Consider the following 21,443-nt stretch of genomic DNA (forward strand, 5'->3'; position numbering starts at 1 on the left):
GCCTCGGGCCAATCTCCGGGCCATGCAACCTCTGCCCTGAACTGGTCTGGAGTAGGGCATGAAAAAGAAGCGAAGCCCTGGCTCTGCATGCTAAGGCTCATCTGGTACAGACAATCATGGGTCCGTACATGTGCTCGGTGGTTGGCCGCCTGCTGGCGAACCAAATGCCGTAAATACTGCTCCATGTCAAATGCCCCAGCCTGGCCAGCCTGATGAGGTGGTGGTGGCGCGCCTGCGGCCTGTGGAGCATCACCCTGAGCCTGTCTCTGGGTACAATACTTAATAAAAGCCCGGGTGATGGGCGGCCGAATCACCTTGGTAGGTGCAACGGGGACTCCGAACGACTGGCAGAGTCCTGTGATCAGTGCGGGGAATCCCAGGGCCCTGTTGGACTTATCTGGGTCCAAAGGGTGCCTAGTGGGCGCCATACCTGCAAAAATATAGACGGCATCAGCGATCAACTGAGCCACATGGATGCTCATCCGTGTCAGGATGGCGTACACCAGCTGACACTTCGGCATGGGAAGGTCGGAATTATGATCGGTGGGCAGGACGTTGCTGAGGAGCAACGTCATCCATATCTGGGTCAGGGTGGTCATGTTGGTGCGCATGATTCGCACTCGCCTCCCTGCAGCAGTCCGGGCAAAATCCTGCCCCGGTATACATAGCAGCTGGGCGATGGCCTCCTCATCGAACCCATCAGACCGATTCCTCCTCTGGCCATACTCACATTCCTGGCCCTCTTCCAACACCAACGGATATCCTAGGAGTTGGCCGATAGCGTCGGCATCAAACGGGATCCACTGACCCCTTACCCAGGATCTCGTGTCACGCACGCCCTCCTCTGTTGGCCAAGCATTGGCATAAAACTCAAGGACTATTTCTGGATCAAACTTGGCCATGGGAGTAACCAGTGATGCCCACCGCCGGCGCCCTATTTCCTCCTGGAAATCAGTATACTCGTCGTCCCTGAGCTGGACGCGTCGCTCCCGGAGAAACGACCATCCCTTGATGGCCTCGAAGCGCTGCTGGTGAACAGCGCTCCTAAAGCGGTGACTGTCATACTCCGGAGCGGAACTAGTTCCTTCGGCTGCCTTGTCCTTCCTGGACCTCTTTGAGGCAAGCTTCCTCGGGGCCATTTCCTGTGAAGGCAAACATTTGGAAAGTTAGTTTTACCAGTGGGACACTACTCTTAAAACAAAAATGGCATACAACCTCCTCCCATAAATACAAACATCAATGTAAATTTAGAGCAAGCTTATGCGCATATTTCCTTACGAACGTTCACTTGCACAAGACATCCTATTAACTAAGAAAAATGCACCCATATACAATCAAGGCAGCTTCCTTACCTAGATTATTTACATGTACTTCCAAGGTGTATTTGTTATTTACATCACACACGTCTCCTTGGCTAAATTTACATACATGCATACTCAAAGCACTTTGGGGTACCAAAAATTGCACATGTGCACATCTTGGTATTTCTAATACCTATACATACACAAACTTCATGATGAATCTTGACTATCTACACAATAAAGTGCTACGTTTCATGCTCTTTTCAAGTTTTTTTGCTACCTAAAGTCGTATGCAAATTCAAGTATATTTTCCTTTGCTGACTAAAATTGTATTAAAAGGTATATATTCTTTTTGTAATGTATTTTCTTTACATAACATGCAACATATTTATATATATTTTTTGTGAGACATTTTGACTACCAAAAATTATATGTACATACATCCAAGTAGTTTGCTATCATACCCAAAGTGTAAATTGCCAAAGGTATTTTGCTACCTATTCTAAACCAACACATTCATGACGAGCAAAATTCCTAAACATCTAGGCGTAGGGAAATTATTGTAGCATGGCCCATAGCTGATTGCTGGCCAAAAAAGGTAACTTTACCCAATATGCACCTCCTCTTGTGTTCTTTTTGCATAAAATTTTAGTTCCTAGGCCTAGGATATATGCGGGGCAATTACTCTAGCCTTTTTCAGGAATGAATACATATTCCAAAAAAAAGAAAATGTGTACAAACCAAAATGCCCCATGGGTTGTTTCCTTACAAAAGTCACGCGCTAATGCCATTGAGGCATTTCACCGAACACTTGGTGGGCACGCGTTTAGGCGTCAATAGCAAGAGAACGGGGACAATGTGGCATGTCCCATTGTTCCAAAATGCATTATAGGCCTAGGGCCATCCCATACACACCCCTAATTCAACCTAATCAAGCAAGAAAACAAACCAAAATTGCCCTATATATTTGAGCACACTCCCACAATTTAGAGCACCAAAAGGAGATCAAAATACACCAATGAAAAGCTAGAAAGCTTAGGGATGGAACACTTACTTGTTGGTGATGAACAAAAGCGCAAAACGGAATCAAAAAATGCGAAAAAGGATGACCCTAGGGCTGCAAACTCGTCAATCCCGTGGGTATGGCTTTTGAAAGGGGGGTGTCATACCCTAATTTCGTCCGGGGACCTTTGCTTGATAACGTGCGACCATTCTTTGGTCCTCATGAGGTGCTTGGCACCCATCATTAGGCAATTTGTGAAATTCCAGGACATGCCCAAAAAAACCAAAAAAAATATATATGCACAATCCGTAAGTTTCCGTGACACACCGGAAATCAAATGGAAGCATCGTTGCATAATTAAGTGAGATTCCGTAACATTCCGTAAGTCAAAAAGGGGATGATTATGTAATCCGCAAGGTTCCGTAACATTACGGACAAGTACCGTTACGAAATTCGTAAGTTTCCGTAACTTTACGAAAAAAGAATCACCAAAAAAAACAGAGGGGGTGTACTTAGTAAAAATGGGGGTGCAAATAGCACCCAGGCCCATTTGGGCCCTCCAGAAGATTCCTCCAGAAGGCGGTTGCTTCTGGAGGAAGCAACCCTGCTCGCCTGGGCGAGCTGAGCTCGCCTGGGCGAGCTGGGCGGCAAGCATCTCCCCTATTTTGCTATAAATAGGGGAGAAAATGAAGAAGAAAAGGATCCCAGCCCTTTAGGCACTTCTCTCTCTTTGGAATTTGCTTGGAAAAATTGTTTCCGTGAAGAAAATCTAAGCCGAGGCGCTTCCGAAACGTTTCCGTAACGTTTTCCGTGAGGAATCTCGCAAAGCTTTCAACCGTTCTCCGACGTTCTTCATTCGTTCTTCATCGTTCTTCGATCTTCAACGGGTAAGTACCTCGAACCAAGCTTTTCGATTCATTCTATGCACCCGTAGTGGTCCACATTGTGTTTCGTGCATTTTGATTCTCATTTTGTTTACTTTTTATACCCCCTGTTGACGTGCTTAAGCCATTTTACTTAAGTCGTTTCTCGCTTAGCTTAAAAATAAAATAAATTTCCACCGAACGTTTGAATTGTATTATCCATTAACTTTGGTCAAAATCAATTCCGACCGTTCGGTCGTGCCGTAACCACGTTGGAAATCAAAAAGAGGTAAAAAATAATATAATAATCAAAAAGACATCTTTTAGTAAAATAAAGCGGAAAATCAATCGGACGTTTTCTCTTTGGGATTTCTCATTCTTAATCGAATTGATTAATAACTAAAGTGAAACTAAAGGCAAAAATCAATCCACCTAGTCAAGCTCGTCCACAAAAATAGGCTTTTTAAGTTTGTCATTTCAATTTCTCACTAAGTAAAATGGATCATTTTTAAGGTCCAACGCCTTAAAATGATCACCACTTAAATAAAAAAGAATCACTTGAAAAGAAAGAACTACGTAGGTCTGAGTTCCTCATTGAGGATACGTAGGAGCAAAAGCCCCGCTTTTGTCGACCACCCCAAGAGATCGTTAATGGTTCAATGCCTTAACGTTTCTCTCCTTTCAAAAACAAGAGATCGTTAATGGTCCAATACCTTAACGTTTCTCTCCTTTCAAAAACAAGAGATCGTTAATGGTCCAATGCCTTAACGTTTCTCTCCTTTCAAAAACAAGAGATCGTTAATGGTCCAACGCCTTAACGTTTCTCCCCTTTCAAAATCAAAAGACCGTTTAATGGTTCAACACCTTAAATGACCTTTTGTTCAATAAAAACATATTTTGCAAAAAAGACAAAAACAAACTTAACCAAACACTTTGTTCCGAAAGAACTACGTAGGTCTGATTTTCTCATCCCAAATTGAGGAATACGTAGGAGCAAAGGGAAACACCCTTGTCGACCACAAAAAGATAAAATATAAAAAGGGTATAAAGGATATAGAGACATAAAAAGGGAACATAAAAAATCAAAGTCATGTTTGCACATTCGATTAAAGGCTGCCGTCCCTTGGGACGGACGTGTGGGGTGCTAATACCTTCCCCGTGCGTAAATACAACTCCCGAACCTTTCACTAAAAAGTTCGTAGATCGCGTCTTTTCCGGTTTTCCTCAAATAAACGTTGGTGGCGACTCCGCGCGTATTCCTTTCGTGGAACACGCATCCCGCGAGTCTCGCGTCGCCCTCCCGCCGAAGGGTAGGTTGCGACAGGGGGAAAAGAAGTTTTTGAATGCAAAAACGCCCCCCCTTTCGTCATTCTTATAATTTGGTGCAGGGGTGGCTCGCCCAAGCGAGCCCAGCTCACCCAGGCGAGCTAACCTGCACATTTTTTTTTTTTTTTGAGGGGAACATTAACCATGTCCCCTCCCTTCTCATGGATTAGCATCTTGCCTAACTTGAACTTACTTAGGTTAGAATTAGGCGTTGATTACCTATTTTTTTTACTTTTTAAAACAAACAAATAGTAAAAGAAAGCAGCAAAATACAAAGGATACGGGGCTGCCTTGCAACGACATTCTCTGCTTGTTTCGCACAGAGAAGGGGCAACGATCGGTCGGTCGTGACCCCATCCCCACTTGCATCCGTCCTTAAGTACCTGCAAGTAATAAACAACCAGGTATGGCCAATCTTGACCGCGTCATTACCCTACCTTGATTGGTTTCTGCCGTTCATGTTTTGTCTCTACCCCAGAAGGTAGCCCAAGGTGATCCTGCCCCTGTTTTACCACAACAATATACATGCGTATGCGTATGCGTATGCATGAATGTTTTCAAACGCAGCAAATTTAGGGAAAGTTGGTTCAGGTTCAATTCTAATTAAGCGCTTGGGGGATCCCATGAACTGAGCGGAAGGGCTCAGGTGATCACAGATTAACGCAAGGTGTGAAACTAACGTGAGGACTAAAAGCCTCGAATCCACGTTCATTTCTTTGAAAGATTGTAACGAGAGATACAACAGACAGGAAATCCCTGGGGGAAATCCAGAAAACGCATAAAGATAAAGAACATGCAGCGACATCCTTAATTGCCCCAGCTTCTAAGCATAATATTGTTTGACGACATCAGAGTTCACGGGTGAAGGTAGCTCTTCGCCATCCATGTTGGTAAGCACCAGGGCTCCTCCGGAAAAAGCCCTCTTCACAACAAAAGGCCCTTCGTAGTTCGGGGCCCATTTCCCTCGATGGTCCTTGACAGCATGGGACATTTTCTTTAGCACAAGGTCTCCCTCATGGAACTTGCGTAAGCGTACTTTCTTGTCGAATGCACTCTTCATTCTTTGCTGGTATAAGCGCCCATGACACATGGTCGTTAAGCGCTTACCCTCAATGAGGTTGAGCTGATCATAGCGTGTTTGAGCCCACTCTGATTCCTTTAATCCGGATTCTGCCAAGATCCTTAATGACGGGACTTCTACCTCAAACGGTAACACAGCCTCCATCCCATATACCAATGAGAACGGCGTTGCCCCAGTTGACGCTCGCACTAAAGTCCGGTAACCGTGCAACGCGAAGGGGAGCATCTCGTGCCAATCCTTGTATGACACGGTCATCTTTTGGATAATCTTTTTGATATTCTTATTGGCCGCTTCCACGGCTCCATTCATCTTTGGCCGGTAGGGCGTGGAATTGTGATGCTGGATTTTAAACTCCTCGCACATTTCCGCCATCATCTTATTATTCAGGTTGGTGTCGTTGTCCGTGATAATCTTCCTTGGCAAACCATATCGGCAGATGATCTCTTTCTTAATGAACCTGACCACCACATTCCTCGTGACATTGGTATATGAAGCCGCCTCGACCCACTTGGTGAAATAATCTATCGCTACGAGGATGAAGCGATGACCATTCGAGGCCTTGGGCTCGATGGCCCCGATGACATCTATTCCCCACATAGAGAAAGGCCAAGGGGCGGACATGACATTCAGAGGGTGTGGTGGGGCATTGACATTATCTGAGAATGCTTGACATTTGTGGCATTTCCTCACATGGACACAACAATCACTTTCCATGGTAAGCCAGTAATAACCTGCTCTTAGGATCTTCCTGGCCATAGCATGTCCGTTGGCGTGCGTTCCAAACGAGCCCTCATGGACTTCTTCGATCATGTGATTTGCCTCCTTGGCATCCACACACCGCAGGAGTGTCATGTCGTGATTTCTTTTATACAGTATGCTTCCGCTCATGAAGAAACCGGCTGCCAACCTCCTCAATGTCCTTTTATCGTTGTCGGTAATCTCTGGCGGGTATTCTTTGCTTACGACATATCGCTTGATGTCGAAATACCAAGGCTTTCCGTCCCGTTCCTCTTCCACTTGGCAGCAATGTGCGAGTTTGCCACGACACCAAAATTCAATGTAGGGTAGATCCCCGTGCGGTGTTAGCTGGAACATAGACGCCAACGTAGCAAGTGCATCCGCCATTTGATTTTCCTCGCGGGGAACATGATGGAAGGAGATCTCATCGAAAGTCTTAGCCAATTCCTTGATATAGGCTTTGTAGGGTATCAGCTTGGGATCTCTAGTTTCCCATTCCCCTCTCAGCTGATGGATTACCAACGCTGAGTCGCCGTACACCTTGAGTAGTTTGACATTGGAGTCAATTGCTGCCTGGACGGCTAGGGCACATGCTTCATATTCGGCCTTGTTGTTGGTGCAGTCGAATCCTAGCCTGGCTGTGAAAGGTACACATTGATTGTCCGGAGAGACCAACACTGCCCCAACGCCATGACCTAGAATGTTTGACGCTCCGTCAAACCATACAGTCCATTTGTCCCGATCTTCGTCCAACTTTTCCCCGAACAAGGCCATGATGTCCTCATCCGGGAATTCCGGATGCATGGGCTGGTAGTCGTTAAGAGGCTGTTGAGCCAAATAATCTGCCAAAGCGCTTCCTTTTATCGCCTTTTGGGTGACGTAGACTATATCAAACTCAGATAGCAAGACTTGCCACCGGGCGATTCATCCTGTGAGAGCTGGCTTTTCAAAGATGTACTTAACCGGGTCCATTTTGGATATCAACCAGGTAGTATGGCTCAGCATGTACTGCCTTAGGCGATGGGATGCCCATACTAAAGCACAACACGTTCTTTCGAGCAAGGAGTAATTCATCTCACAGGTCGTGAACTTCTTACTTAGGTAGTAAACAGCGTGCTCTTTCTTCCCGGATTCGTCATGTTGCGCCAGCATACACCCCATTGACTCGTCCAAGATTGTCATGTACAAAATGAGAGGCCTTCCAGGTACTGGTGGCATAAGCACGGGAGGATTCATTAGGCACTTTTTTATCCTTCCAAAAGCCTCTTGGCAATCCTCATTCCACCGATCAGTTTGGTGTTTGCGCAAGAGTTTAAACAACGGCTCACAAATGGCGGTGAGCTGCGATATGAATCTGGCAATATAATTCAAGCACCCCAGGAAACCTCGGACTTGCCTCTCTGTACGGGGTTCTGGCATCTCAAGGATAGCCTTCACTTTTTCGGGGTCTACCTCTATCCCTTTATGGCTTACAATGAAACCAAGCAATTTCCCTGATTTGACCCCGAAGGTACACTTAGCGGGGTTCAACCTTAATTGATATTTCTTAAGCCTTTCGAACAATTTCCGCAGGTTGACAAGGTGTTCTTCCTCGGATTTAGATTTAGCAATTATGTCGTCCACGTAGACCTCGATCTCTTGATGCATCATATCATGGAACAAAGCTACCATGGCCCGTTGATAAGTTGCCCCGGCATTCTTGAGTCCAAAGGACATCACCTTGTAACAGAACGTTCCCCACAGGGTGACAAAAGTAATCTTTTCCATATCCTCGGGCGCCATCTTTATCTGATTGTAACCAGAGAAACCGTCCATGAAGGAAAATAAAGCGAAATTGGCCGTGTTATCTACGAGGATATCGATGTGTGGTAAAGGAAAATTGTCCTTGGGACTGGCCCGATTCAGGTCCCGATAATCTACACACATTCGTACTTTCCCATCTTTTTTAGGAACTGGTACGATGTTGGCAACCCATTCTGGATACCGAGCGACGGCCAGAAATCCAGCGTCAAATTGCTTCTTCACTTCTTCTTTTATCTTCAAGGATGTTTCGGGCTTCATCCTCCTCAGTTTCTGTTTTACCGGGGAACACTCGGGATTTAGAGGTAATCGGTGCTGTACAATGTCAGAACTCAAACCGGGCATATCTTGGTATGACCAAGCAAAGATGTCTTGGTAGTCTTTTAGCAAGATTATTAATTCTTCACGGATAGGTGCGGTAATACCTGTACCTATCTTTACTTCCCTCTTTCCACTGCCAATTCCTAAGTCTACTAGCTCTGTTTCTTCTTGATGAGGCCCCGTTTCTTGGTCCTCATGGGCGACCATTCTTTCTAGTTCTGGGGGAAGTCCCACATCCTCATCTCCTTCATCTTCCGTTTGATTCATTTCTTGCTCGAAGTCGATAGGCGGGTCCCAGGTATTAGTACCTTCGGGGGACTTGTCATCGGATCTGCCGTTTCAGAAAAAGAAGTAAACATGCAAATGAATGAGAATGGGTAGAAACTAGGAACAGATGAAGAAAGATCCTTGTATTATAAATTCAAAAACAAAAGACACAAAGCCTTAACAAAAGGAAAAAACTCTAAAGCCTAGGCCCAACTATAGAGCTTTTAAAACCGTAAAGGTTTACATTATGCTCGTTGCGTAAATGCCCAGGCGTTCCTCCACTCGCCAATTTCCCAGCTGGAAATCAGGAGGGCATGGTCGTACCAAATCCAAAGTACTCGGAATATCATCTTCGCATATCGCGAACGCTTGACCTTTGTCTCCCAGACCCACGCTTATAAAGCTTCTACTTATGTGGCAGGGCGAGCTTCCTTCACTTTCTTGTCTCCAACGCGAGCTTTGACCACTGTTCTTCCTTCCCGCGATGCTTCTTTTCATGTCCGCCTGAGTGGGCTTATAGCCTAAACCATACTTCCCACGATTTCCTTGGGTATTTATCAGGCTAGTTATGCCGCCGTTGTTTTTGCCTAAACCCATCCCGGGTTCATAACCGTTCCCCAACATAACTCGGGCCATCATTACCGCTGCATCGGACAGACAAGGCTGCCCAAAGAGGGAGTCCACAGAGGAAATGCTGACCACCTCAAAAGACTGGAAAGTAGTTTCTAACGATTCTTCTGCGGCTTCCACATAAGGCATGGAGGATGGGCAGCTTACCAAGATATCTTCCTCGCCTGACACGATGACCAAGTGCCCCTCCACTACGAATTTCAGCTTTTGGTGGAGTGTAGAAGGCACAACTCCCACTGAGTGGATCCACGGGCGCCCCAACAGGCAGCTGTAGGGGGGGTTAATATCCATTATTTGGAAGGTGACTTGACAGGTGTGAGGGCCTATTTGTACTGGGAGATCGATCTCTCCCCTAACCTCTCGGCGAGTGCCGTCGAAGGCCCGAACCACCATTGAACTTGGTTTTAAATGGGAAGCATTGAATGGTAACTTCTCCAAAGTGCTCTTAGGCATCACGTTTAAACTGGAACCATTATCGATGAGCACCTTGGCTACGATATGGTCCATACACTTGACTGATACGTGTAAAGCCTTATTATGCCCTCTCCCCTCGGCGGGGATTTCTTCTTCGGCGAAGGCAAGATAGTTGTTGGCAGTGATATTGTTGACCAGCCCTCCGAAACCTTCTACCGAGATATCTTGGGCCACGTGAGCCTCGTTCAGCACTTTTACTAGCAGAGCCCGATGAGGCTCGGAGCTCATAAGTAACTCCAACAGCGAGACCCTAGCCGGGGTTTTGTTGAGCTGTTCGATAACCTTGAATTCGCTCTGCTGAATTATCCGAAGGAACTCGCTGGCTTCCTCTAGCGACACCTCCTTTCTACCATCCTTTTTCTCCGGGGGCCCCTTTGCTGGAATATCTTTATTCGAAGCGTGGGGTGCTTCGCCATCTTGTTCCTCCACCACTTTTCCTTTTCCCTTGACGTCGGCGGGTTGGACTGGTAGGTCCGGAGGTGCGAACACACGACCACTACGGGTCACACCACTCAGTCCCGTGATATTTGTTACTTTAGCTGACAGCGAGCTGACGTCAGTGACTTCTTCTTCCTTCTTCCCCGGAGGTGTATATCTCCACGGGACCGCGTGACTATTTTGGTACGGGAAAGGAACAGGTTTGGCTATTAAAGGGTGTCCGGGCTTTTGCGAAGCTGCGCTTTTAGTGAAGTATATCACCAAGGGTTTGGGCTTCGCAACACCGCTCCCCTCCGTAGATTGCATGCATATATGCTGCTCTTCTTTTCCTTCAATGCCGACTTCCAGTCGACCTTGATCTATCATCCGCTGTTACAATTCCTCTACTTCCAAACACGTCTCCATGTCATGCATCTCGCCGGAGTGTAGCAGACAGGAATCCTCTTTACACCCACTATGGGGAATCACACCTCCTTTTTGTAGGGCCTCAAAGATGAACCTCCTAGGGGTTGCCACATCCCTTAAAGGTTTAGACCTGTGCGGCCTATCGGATTCAACTGCATTAACTGCTCCCCCTCCATGATTGGCGAGCGGGTTGGTTCTCACATTGGGCCGATCCTCTTGGAAAGTCAGCCATCCAGCATCCATTAAATGTTGGACCTTGTATTTAAGGGCCAAGCATTTTTCGACGGAATGCCCCGGGACACCCCCATGGTACTTGCAAGTTGCGTTAGGGTCATACCACTTCGGGAAAGGGGGTTCGAGGACCCTTCCGGGAGTTACCACGGCCAAATGATTGGCGATGAGGGATGGCAGAAGATCTTCGTACGTCATTGGGAGTGGGGTGAATTCCGGAAATGGCCTCGGAGGGAAGTTCCTTATCGTGTTGGAATTACCGGCCGGTCGAGTCGTGGTCGGAGTTGGAACTTGGGGAGCTTCCCTCTGGGTGGGTGCCTTAGGCTGCACGGGTGTTGAACTAGAGGCATTCCCAATATGAGCCGAGAAGCTTGGGTGATGTTGCGCGTACTGATGGGTACCATGAGGTGTTTGCTGGGTTTTGACCCACGCGGGTGTTGAAGAGACGGCATGGGCATCTCCCTCCTTCCTTTTTGCCCCTGTTGCCCCGATTCTTTTGGCATTCGCGTTTGTGGAGGAAACGTAATCAAACTTTCCTCTTTTCAATCCAACCTCGATTCTTTCCCCGGCAAACACCAGATCCGCAAAGCTGGACGGCATGTAACCCACTAGCTTCTCATAGTAGAACACTGGCAGAGTCTCTACCATCATGGTGATCATCTCTCTCTCAACCATGGGAGGAGCTACTTGTGCCGCCAAATCCCTCCATCGCTGCGCATATTCTTTAAAGGTTTCACCCTCTTTCTTGAACATATTCTGTAGTTGAGTACGGTCAGGAGCCATATCAGAATTGTACTGATACTGCCTTAGGAAGGCGGTAATCAGATCCTTCCAAGTACGGATACGGGAAGCTTCCAAATTAGTGTACCACACTACCGCAGCTCCGGCCAAGCTATCCTGAAAGAAGTGTATCAACAGCTTTTTATCTTTAGAGTGGGCGCCCATCTTACGGCAGTACATTTTGAGATGGTTTTTGGGACAAGTCGTCCCTTTATACTTGTCGAAGTCCGGCACTTTGAACTTCGGGGGAATAACAACATCGGGTACTAAGCAAAGATCCGTCATGTCTGCGAACGGATAGTCCCCAAATCCTTCCACAGCCCTCAATCTTTCCTCAAGGAGATTGAGCTTCCTCCTTTCTTCAGTTGCTGGGGGCGGCCCTTCCGTGGACAAAACTATTGGTGATGCTGCGATGTTGGGTTGAGGCAACGTGCCTGGTGCCGGCCCTTTGGGGATCGGGGGATAGAACTCGACATCCCTTCGAGCATAATCTTGAGGGTCTTTGTGGACTTCGTCGGGCTGCTGAGGAGGCTCTCTTTCATGGACGGGAGAAGCAATGTGGCCCGCATCTTCTTGCAAGACGGGTGGTGAATAGTTGGGCGGCAATCCATAAGGGTAAGCCGCTCGGTTGTATCCCAGGTGAGGGCTGCCATTGTGCCCCAGTGTGTCCCTTCCCCGTCCTACTATGTTTGAGGGAGGATGGTGCGTAGTTGCCAAGAGAGTCGGGTCTGCTTCGGCAGCCGAGCTGACAGCGGCGGCGGTGGCCGCATTCTTCTCTATGAGCTGCTTCATACTTAACATGGCCTCCATCATGGAGGCCATTTGTTCTTTCAGAGCCGACATGTCGGCTTTCATCTGTTCCTGCGTCTCCTCTTGATCACCCATCGTTTTAGATTTGGATCTGGTGCGATAGGGATCCCTTGCGGCGCGTTTAGTTATGGTATTTTTCCCTAAAAAACCAAACGTGAGGAGTGGGTAAAGAAAGAAAATGCATGCTAGAGATGAAACGTAGGAGTGATTTGATTTGCACAAGTTTTTTGGAGTAGAAACATGGGACCAACTCATTTTATTTCAAAAAGGAAGTCATATCTAGTCAAGGTCTGAGAGACCATACAAGTTTCCTAACGATTTCTAATTATGTGGGCCATTAAGTCTATCATATGCTGACAATAGCCGAGAAGCCCGTGAATCTCTTCGGGGGCGGAGTAGGTGCCTGCCATCGCTTTGGCCTTGGCTAACAATCGGGGAAGTTCTTGACTCCCGTTCAAGGTAAGAGCAAACCGATCCATCCACATGGTTGCCTCTTGGTGTAAAGAGTCGATCACCCTTCCTCTAGCCTCTTTTTCCGCGTATACTTGGGCATATTCGTCCGCAATCCTATGCTCGTGGGCCGCGGCTAGACCTAACTCTTCTTGGTACTTGGCGATGATAGCTAGCATGTTGGTCTCCGTCTCGCATAAACGCTGAGACAAGCTTCTTTTGGACCTTGAACAGGCAACTAACTCCTCTTTCAAAACCATGCTATGTGCTCGCGACTAGTCCCTTTCTTCCCTTCGCAACTTGAGTTCACTATTGCTACCCCATAGAGCTCCGCAAAATTTGTTCCGGCCATACTCTTCCTTGCGAGCCCTCTTGGTTTCTTGTTCAAGGGCTCTTGCGGTAATTGCATTCTCTTCCCGTAACCCGGCACACTCCTTCCGAACGTGTGTAGCGGCCAACTTGAACTTCTCCTTGGCAAGTTTTGCCTTTCCTAACTCGCTTTTGAGAGCTTGGACTTCTTCGTCCTCTTCCGGTGCTTCAAAATCCTCTTCGCTGACGACTTTTAACTTGGCGAGCCAATCTAAACCTCGTATATGAACTTTCAGCCATTCGTGGTACCCACCAATGATGCCATTACGAATGCCTCTAAGCTCTTGATCTTTCCTTAACGGGGTTTCCCATGCCTTATGGATTCTTTGTATAGTCTTGGAATTTTGTGCGCCGAGATCCCTCACAAGGAAAGGAGACATGCTTTCTTCCGTCGGTGCTCCCCTCATGGGGTACCCTAGTTGTCTTATAGCGAGCGCGGGATTGTAGTTAATACAACCCCTCGTTCCTACCAGCGGAATGTTTGGGTATCTTCCACATGAGAAAAGGACTCCTTCTTTTCCTTCCTTCCATCGGGGGAACCAACTGATTGTTCTACCTCCTATCCCGGCCAAAAGCTGGTCCCAATCTACTCTCCCCTTTTCAGTACACGAGCGATGGCTCAGGAGCGGACATGGATGTCTTGTGTCTTGTTGGAACAAGTGCAAAACCAACCAAACACAGAGGGCGGGTAAGCAACAGATGATCCGTGCGCTACTCTTTTCGCACCTTCGGTCAAATGTGTCAAATAGATCTGCCAAGACAGCTACCACCGGACTTTCCTTGCTATGGTGGTAGGCAAGGAAAGCGTCGATTGCTGCTAGGTCTACCAAACCATCCACGTTTGGAAAGAGGACGACCCCAAAAATTAGCAAAGCTAACACATCCATAAACGGGACCCAGTTTCCTTGATTCGCCATACCCCTTGCCTTGTCTTCTAGGTACTTCTGTGGTAGGCCCGCTATGCCGTTCCGAGTCTGTTTTATGCGGTCCAAACCTCTTGCTGAATCCTTGACCACAGTTGCAATTCTGCTCAAAGAGGGGAGACACCCGGAGGAAAGATATGGTTTTCTTCCCCCGAGAGGACATCCTAGAATTTCCTCAAATTCTTCAATGGTTGGTACTAATTGGAAGTCTCCGAATGTGAAGCACCTCAAAGGCTGGTCGTAGTATTGGGTAAGTGATACAATGGCTTCTATGGACACCTCTGCTATGGTCAACTCTAAGATCTTTCCGTAAGTCTTGCGGAAGGTTTGCATTTGGAGGGGTTCCATCAACCGCCCTAATTCCTTGATGCTGGTGGTATCTAGGCTTTTGACCTTGACTTGGTAGAACCTCTTGCTGGTTTGATTTGTTCCCATGCTTACTAAAGTGAGATAAAAGCTGGTGCAAATCAAAACTCTGGTATCTCATGGGTGGGATGGATGAATGCATGATGGAATGCATATGACACAGATGCAATCTAGGAAAGCGGGGGTCCGGGGAATTTGTCCCCTTCTTAGATACGACGTCTAGGGGTAGCGAAATGCCCCAACGCACGTTTTTAAGAAGGCGACACGGACCCTCCGTTGGTTTGTTTACAGTAGGGATCAAGACAGAACCCATATGCAATGCCTATGCAAAAGACACAATGCGGGAATGTGCACAGTATGACAATACTTATCGAACATAAGCAAAAGGGTATATGATACTCATGCATGGCAGTGTGAAAAATGGCACGCAGCGTGTTTGCTTCGTGCCCCTATTTAAGGGACCTATAAGGGAGAGAACTAACTAGGTTTTTAGGAATAATCCCCAAGGTAGTCATATCTCTCCTGATGGTTTCTAGAGGTATCATCCCCTTCGAAGAACATACTGCAGCAGTAGGGACTACTAGCAACAATATGTTTTCAAAGAGAAAAACTCTAGATGAGGGTTCACTGTAATCAAGCAAGTCGGAGACCTAGCATGATCACAGATTCACCTCCACTCCTTATGTTCCCACGAACCCGGGTATAGGGCCCTTTTTCAACTCACCGTGTGTGCAAATAGTGTTAGTGTTTGTGTGCATCAAATGAATAAATATTTACCTCATGCATACAAAAAATATGCACTAAAAGCATCAAAGAGTTATATATACAAGAACATAATAAGGGGAAGCCAACAAAGGAGTAAGTCATGGCAAAATTTGCACAAGATTAAATGGCCTAACTCTCTAAAAATAGTCCCCAGTGGAGTCGCCAACTGTCGCAACCTACCCTTCGGCGGAAGGGCGACGCGTGACTCGCGGGATGTGTGTTCCACGAAAGGAATCCCCAGTGGAGTCGCCAACTGTCGCAACCTACCCTTCGGCGGGAGGGCGACGCGTGACTCGCGGGATGCGTTTTAAGTGAAAGGTTCGGGAGTTGTATTTACGCACGGGGAAGGTATTAGCACCCCACACGTCCGTCCCAAGGGACGGCAGCCTTTACTCGAATGTGCAAACATGACTTTGATTTTTTATGTTCCCTTTTTATGTCTCTATATCCTTTATACCCTTTTTATATTTTCTCTTTTTGTGGTCGACAAGGGTGTTTCCCTTTGCTCCTACGTATTCCTCAATTTGGGATGAGAAAATCAGACCTACGTAGTTCTTTTTTATCAAGTGATTCTTTTTTACTTAAGTGGTGATCATTTTAAGGCGTTGGACCTTAAAAATGATCCATTTTACTTAGTGAGAAATTGAAATGATAAACTTCAAAAAACCTATTTTTTTATGGACGAGCTTGACTAGGCGAGTTGATTTTAGCCTTAGTTTCACTTTAGTTATTTAATCAATTCGATTAAGAATGAGAAATCCCAAAGAGAAAATGTCCGATTGATTTTCCGCTTTATTTTACTAAAAGATGTTTTTTTTATTATTATATTATTTTTTACCTCTTTTTGATTTCCAACGTGGTTACGGCACGACCGAACGGTCGGAATTTATTTTAACCGAAGTTAACGGATAATACAATTCAAACGTTCGGTGAAAATTTATTTTATTTTTAAGTTAAGCGAGAAATGACTTAAGTAAAATGGCTTAAGCACGTCAACAGGGGGTATAAAAAATACACAAAACGAGAATAAAAATGCACGAAACACAATGTGGACCACTACGGGTACATAGAATGAATCGAAAAGCTTGGTTCGAGGTACTTACCCGTTGAAGATCGAAGAACGATGAAGAACGAATGAAGAACGTCGAAGAACGGTTGAAACCTTTGCGAGATTCTTCACGGAAAACGTTACGGAAACGTTTCGGAAGCGCCTCAGCTTAGATTTTCTTCACGGAAACAATTTTTTCAAGCAAATTCGAAAGAGAGAAAAGTGCCTAAGGGGCTGAACCCCTTTCTTCTTCACTTCCTCCCCTATTTATAGCAAAATAGGGGAGGTGGCTGCCGCCCAGCTCGCCCAGGCGAGCCAGGTTGCTTCCTCCAGAAGCAACAGCCTTCTGGAGGAATATTCTGGAGGGCCCAAGTGGGCCTAGGTGCTATTTGCACCCCCATTTTTACTAAGTACACCCCCTCTGCTTTTTTTTGGTGATTCTTTTTTCGTAAAGTTACGGAAACTTACGAATCTCGTAACGATACTTGTTTTCTTTCCGTAATGTTACGGAACCTTGCAGATTACATAATCATCCCCTTTTTGACTTACGGAATGTTACGGAACCTCACTTAATTATGCAACGATGCTTCCATTTGATTTCCGGTGTGTCACGGAAACTTACGGATTGTGCATCAATATTTTTTTGGTTTTTCGGCATGTCCTGGAATTTCACAAATTGCCTAATGATGGGTACCAAGCACCTCACAAGGACCAAAGAAAGGTCGCATGTCATCAACCAAAAGTCCCCGGACGAAATTAGGGTATGACAGGTATTATATTTGGTTCTACTAATGAAACCTTATGCAAGGAATTTTCATGTTGTATGCTGAAAGAAGTTGAGATGTCTATGATGGAAGAATTGAATTTTTTTTCTAGGACTCCAAGTAAAGTAAATGAAACATGAAACCTTCCTCAGTCAAACCAAATACTGTATAAAACTAATTAAGAAATTCGGTATGGAAAAGTGCAAAGAAGAATTTACTCCCATGGCTACTTCAACCTACCATGCCTTAGATGAGAAAGGTAAATCAGTGGATGAATCAAGCTATAGAGGTATGATTGGATCACTTCTCTACCTAACTGCAAGTAGAACGAATATCATGCTAAGTGTTTGCTTATGTGCAAGATACCAGTCCAATCCTAAGGAATCTCACTTAATTGTCGTTAAAAGAATCATTAAGTATCTTAAGGGCACAACCAATGTAGGTTTGTGGTATCCCAAAGGTGCATCCTTAAACTTAACAGCCTTTTTAGATTTTCATTTTGCAAGATGCAAATTAGATAGGAAAAGTACAAGTGGGACATGCCACCTAATTGGAACCTCTCTAGTGTCTTGGAATTGCAAGAAGCAAGCTTGTGTCACATTTTTGTCATACCCTAATTTTGTTCGGGGACTATCATTTGTTGATCTTTTGATCCTTGCTAGTCGACTTACGGTGTTAAACGCCAGTTACAGTGCGAAATAGATGATCATTCAATGTTTTGATCAAGAATGCAAAAATACCCAAAGGGGAGGGCAAAAAGGTCATTTTAAGGCTTTTTTTGAACCCTGGCTCGCCTGGGCCACCAAATAACTTCATGGTGAAGTAACCAGCTCGCCTAGGCAAGCTAGCTTACTTTAGGATGAAGCAACAGCTCGCCTGGGAGAGCTGCCTTTGTCCCGAATGCCTTGTTTTGCTATAAATAGGCGGGAAGAGGGGCTAAGAAAGGGGTTCTAAGGTCCAGAGGTGAAGGATTGGAGAGAAAGAAGAGAAAAATGGGCTAAAACACTGCCGAATCGCGACTGCAATCGATTTCAACATCATTCTTTGTTCGGTGTTCTTCATTCATCATTCGGTTAGTGTTTGCTTTTAAGAATTTGAATGTGATCTATGCACCCTTAGGGGTCCTTTTTCTTGTTTTGTGTATCTTCATCTCCTTCTCCTATCGTTGGTAATTGCTTTTCTTTTGTAAAGTAAGTTTTTAACCGATCATTAGTACCACAAGTTCTCTTTAAAAAAGGATTCAAGGTTAATAAACAAAATCAAGATAAAACCAATTCATAACCTCTTCTTTTTATCAAATCTCACTTGAGATTGTTTCAAGGTCCAACGCCTTAACGACTCTGTCCTCTTTTCAAAAAAATCAAAAAGATCATTTCAAGGTCCAATGCCTTAACGATTCTCTCCTCTTTTCAAAATCTAAAACATTGTTTCAAGGTCCAACGCCTTAAACGAATTTTTGTTCGCAATTAAATGAATCTTTCAAAAACATAAAAACAATTTAACACAGAAACTTTCAAACTTAAAGAACTAGGTAGGCCTGAATTCCTCATCGCACCTGAGGATACATAGGAGCGACGGAAACACTCTTGTCAACCCGAAAAAAATAAGAAATATAAAAAGGGAAAATACACAATTTTGAAGTCATGTTTTGCACACTCGATTAAAGGCTGACGTCCCTTGTGATGGGCGCGTGGAGTGCTAATACCTTCCCTATGCATAAACAACTCCTGAACCCTCATTTTCAAAACTCGCAGACCCCTTTTAGGTTTTTCTAACGTTTTCCTCAAATAAACATTGGTGGCGACTCCACTCGTTTTCTCCCTTGGAGACAAACGCTTTGACCCATCAATTTTGGCCTTTTCACACCCCCGTTAAAGGGTAGGTTGCGAAAACTTTCAATTGAAAAATCTAAATATATAGTTGCAATAAGTTATTGTGATCAAAGTCTCTAGATGAAGCAACAACTTGAATACTTTGGAGTAACCTTGATCACACTCCTCTAAAATGTTACAATACAAGTGCTATCAATCTAACCAAAAACCCTGTCATGAGGGCTAAGCACATAGAAAAAGGCATCATTTTCTTAGAGATCATGTGTCAAAAGGTAACTATTGCATTTAGTTCATTGATAGTGAGCATCAACTAGCAAACATTTTCACTAAACTGCTTGCTAGAGATAGGTTCTTTTTCATTAGAAATGAACTAGGCATACTAAATGCATCAAGCATAGAATAACATTCTTTTTGCATAGTGTGTGATTCACATTGCTACTCATATCATTTGTCTTTGTTTAGCTTTTGTCTTAGTTTAATGATATATATGCATACTCATTAGTTTTTTTGAAATTCACATGTGTTTCTTAGTTATTTCGTGATTTCTCTTTGTGTTAATCGATTACTATATGATATCTGTTTGGTAAGTGTTTCAAAAAATTTGTTTTAATCAATTACGCCATGATTTAATCGATTACCATTGCTTGATATGTGTTTTCTATTTTAATCGATTACATGTGTTTTAATCAATTACCATTTTCATGGTTGTGGTGTTTCTATTTAAAACTTTTTGTTTTAATCAACTACATGTTTGTTAAATTGATTACATGCCTGTATGTTTGAATTAAGTGTGGATTTTGTTCTATTTTAATTGATTACTTAATGTTTTAATCGATTACAATGGCCTCAGGGGAGTTTTTTTGATGTATTTAATCGATTACGCTTACACTTTGATGTAGCTCGATGTAGAGCTTGTAGGCCTTGGATCTTCTTCATCAATGGAGTCCTTTGCTTCTTGAATATCAATGACAATGGAATGGAGATGGAGGAAAGATGATTGCAGATACCACTTCAAGGAAAAGATGAGTCAAGAAGAAGCTCACCACCATAGGAAGCCATGGATAAGAGCTTGAAGATAGGAGAAATTATTAAAGGGAGAGGGAGAGAAGGAGCATGAAATTTTGTGCCTCAAATGAGGTCTGAACTTTGAAGTGTAATTCTCAAATGATCAAAGTTCAAAAAAATTCACACACACGGCCTTTATTTATAGCCTAAGTGTCACACAAAATTGGAGGGAAATTTGAATTTCTTTTCAAATTTCACTTGAATTTGAAATTGAATTTGTGGAGCCAAATTTTGAAGCCACAATTATCTATGGTTCAGTCCACTAATCCAAGATCAAGTCCAAGATTCTCCACTAAGTGTGCTTAGGTGTCATGAGGCATGTAAAGCATGAAGGACATGCTCAAAGTGTGACTATATGATGTGGCAATGGGGTGTAGCAAGCAAATGCACACATCCCTCTCTAAAATTTAATTGGATTGGGCTTCTCCCAATTCAATTAAATTTATTTCCCAACACACACATTAAATATTCACGTAATGCATGTGAAATTACAAAACTACCCCTAATACAAAAACTAGTCTAGGTGCCCTAAAATACAAGGGCTGAAAAATCCTACATTTCTAGGGTACCTTACCTACATTATGGAGACCTAAATACAAGGCCCAATAATAATGAAACTTTAATCTAATATGTTCAAAGATAAGTGGGCTCTTACTTAGCCCATGGGCCCGAAACATGCCCTAAGGCTCATGAGAATCCTAGGGTCTTCTCTTGCATCTCTGGCCCAATCTTCTTAGAGTCTTCTATCCATGCCCTTGGTGTGTGAGCAATGCCTTCCAATGTTATTTTGATGATGCCAAAGAATCAAGAGTCAAGAAAATTCCAAAGATTCAAAAATGAAGTTTTCAAGAATCAAGATTCAAGAATAATCAAGATCAAGATTCAAGAATCAAGAGAAGAATCAATCAAGATAAGTATTAAAAACGTTTTTCAAAACATTGAGTAGCACAAGAAGTTTTCACAAAATCATTAACAAAGAGTTTTACTCTCTGGTAATCGATTACCAAAATGTAGTAATTGATTACCAGTGTTTTTAAAACGTTAAGATTTTCAAATTTTAAAATGAAGAGTCACATCTGTTGATGTATAATCGATTACATCTTAATAGTAATTGATTACTAGTGACTGTTTTTGAAAAATACATTTCCAAAAGTCACAATTCTTCAAGTGACTTGTTTCTAAAGATTCTTTCAAAAGTCGCAACTTTTCTAAGTGACTAGTTTTAAAAGAAATTGCCAAGAGTCACAAACTTTGACTTGACTCATCAAGAAATTATAAATATGTGACCATGGCATGTATTTTGATAACTATCAAGAAATCTATCTTGCAATCTTCTCTCTTAACATCATTCAACTCTTTCAACAGATTTTTTTATTCATCTTCTCTTCATCTT

This window comes from Glycine max, chromosome 2, assembly GCF_000004515.6.
Source record: "Glycine max cultivar Williams 82 chromosome 2, Glycine_max_v4.0, whole genome shotgun sequence".
Classification (NCBI taxonomy): domain Eukaryota; kingdom Viridiplantae; phylum Streptophyta; class Magnoliopsida; order Fabales; family Fabaceae; genus Glycine; species Glycine max.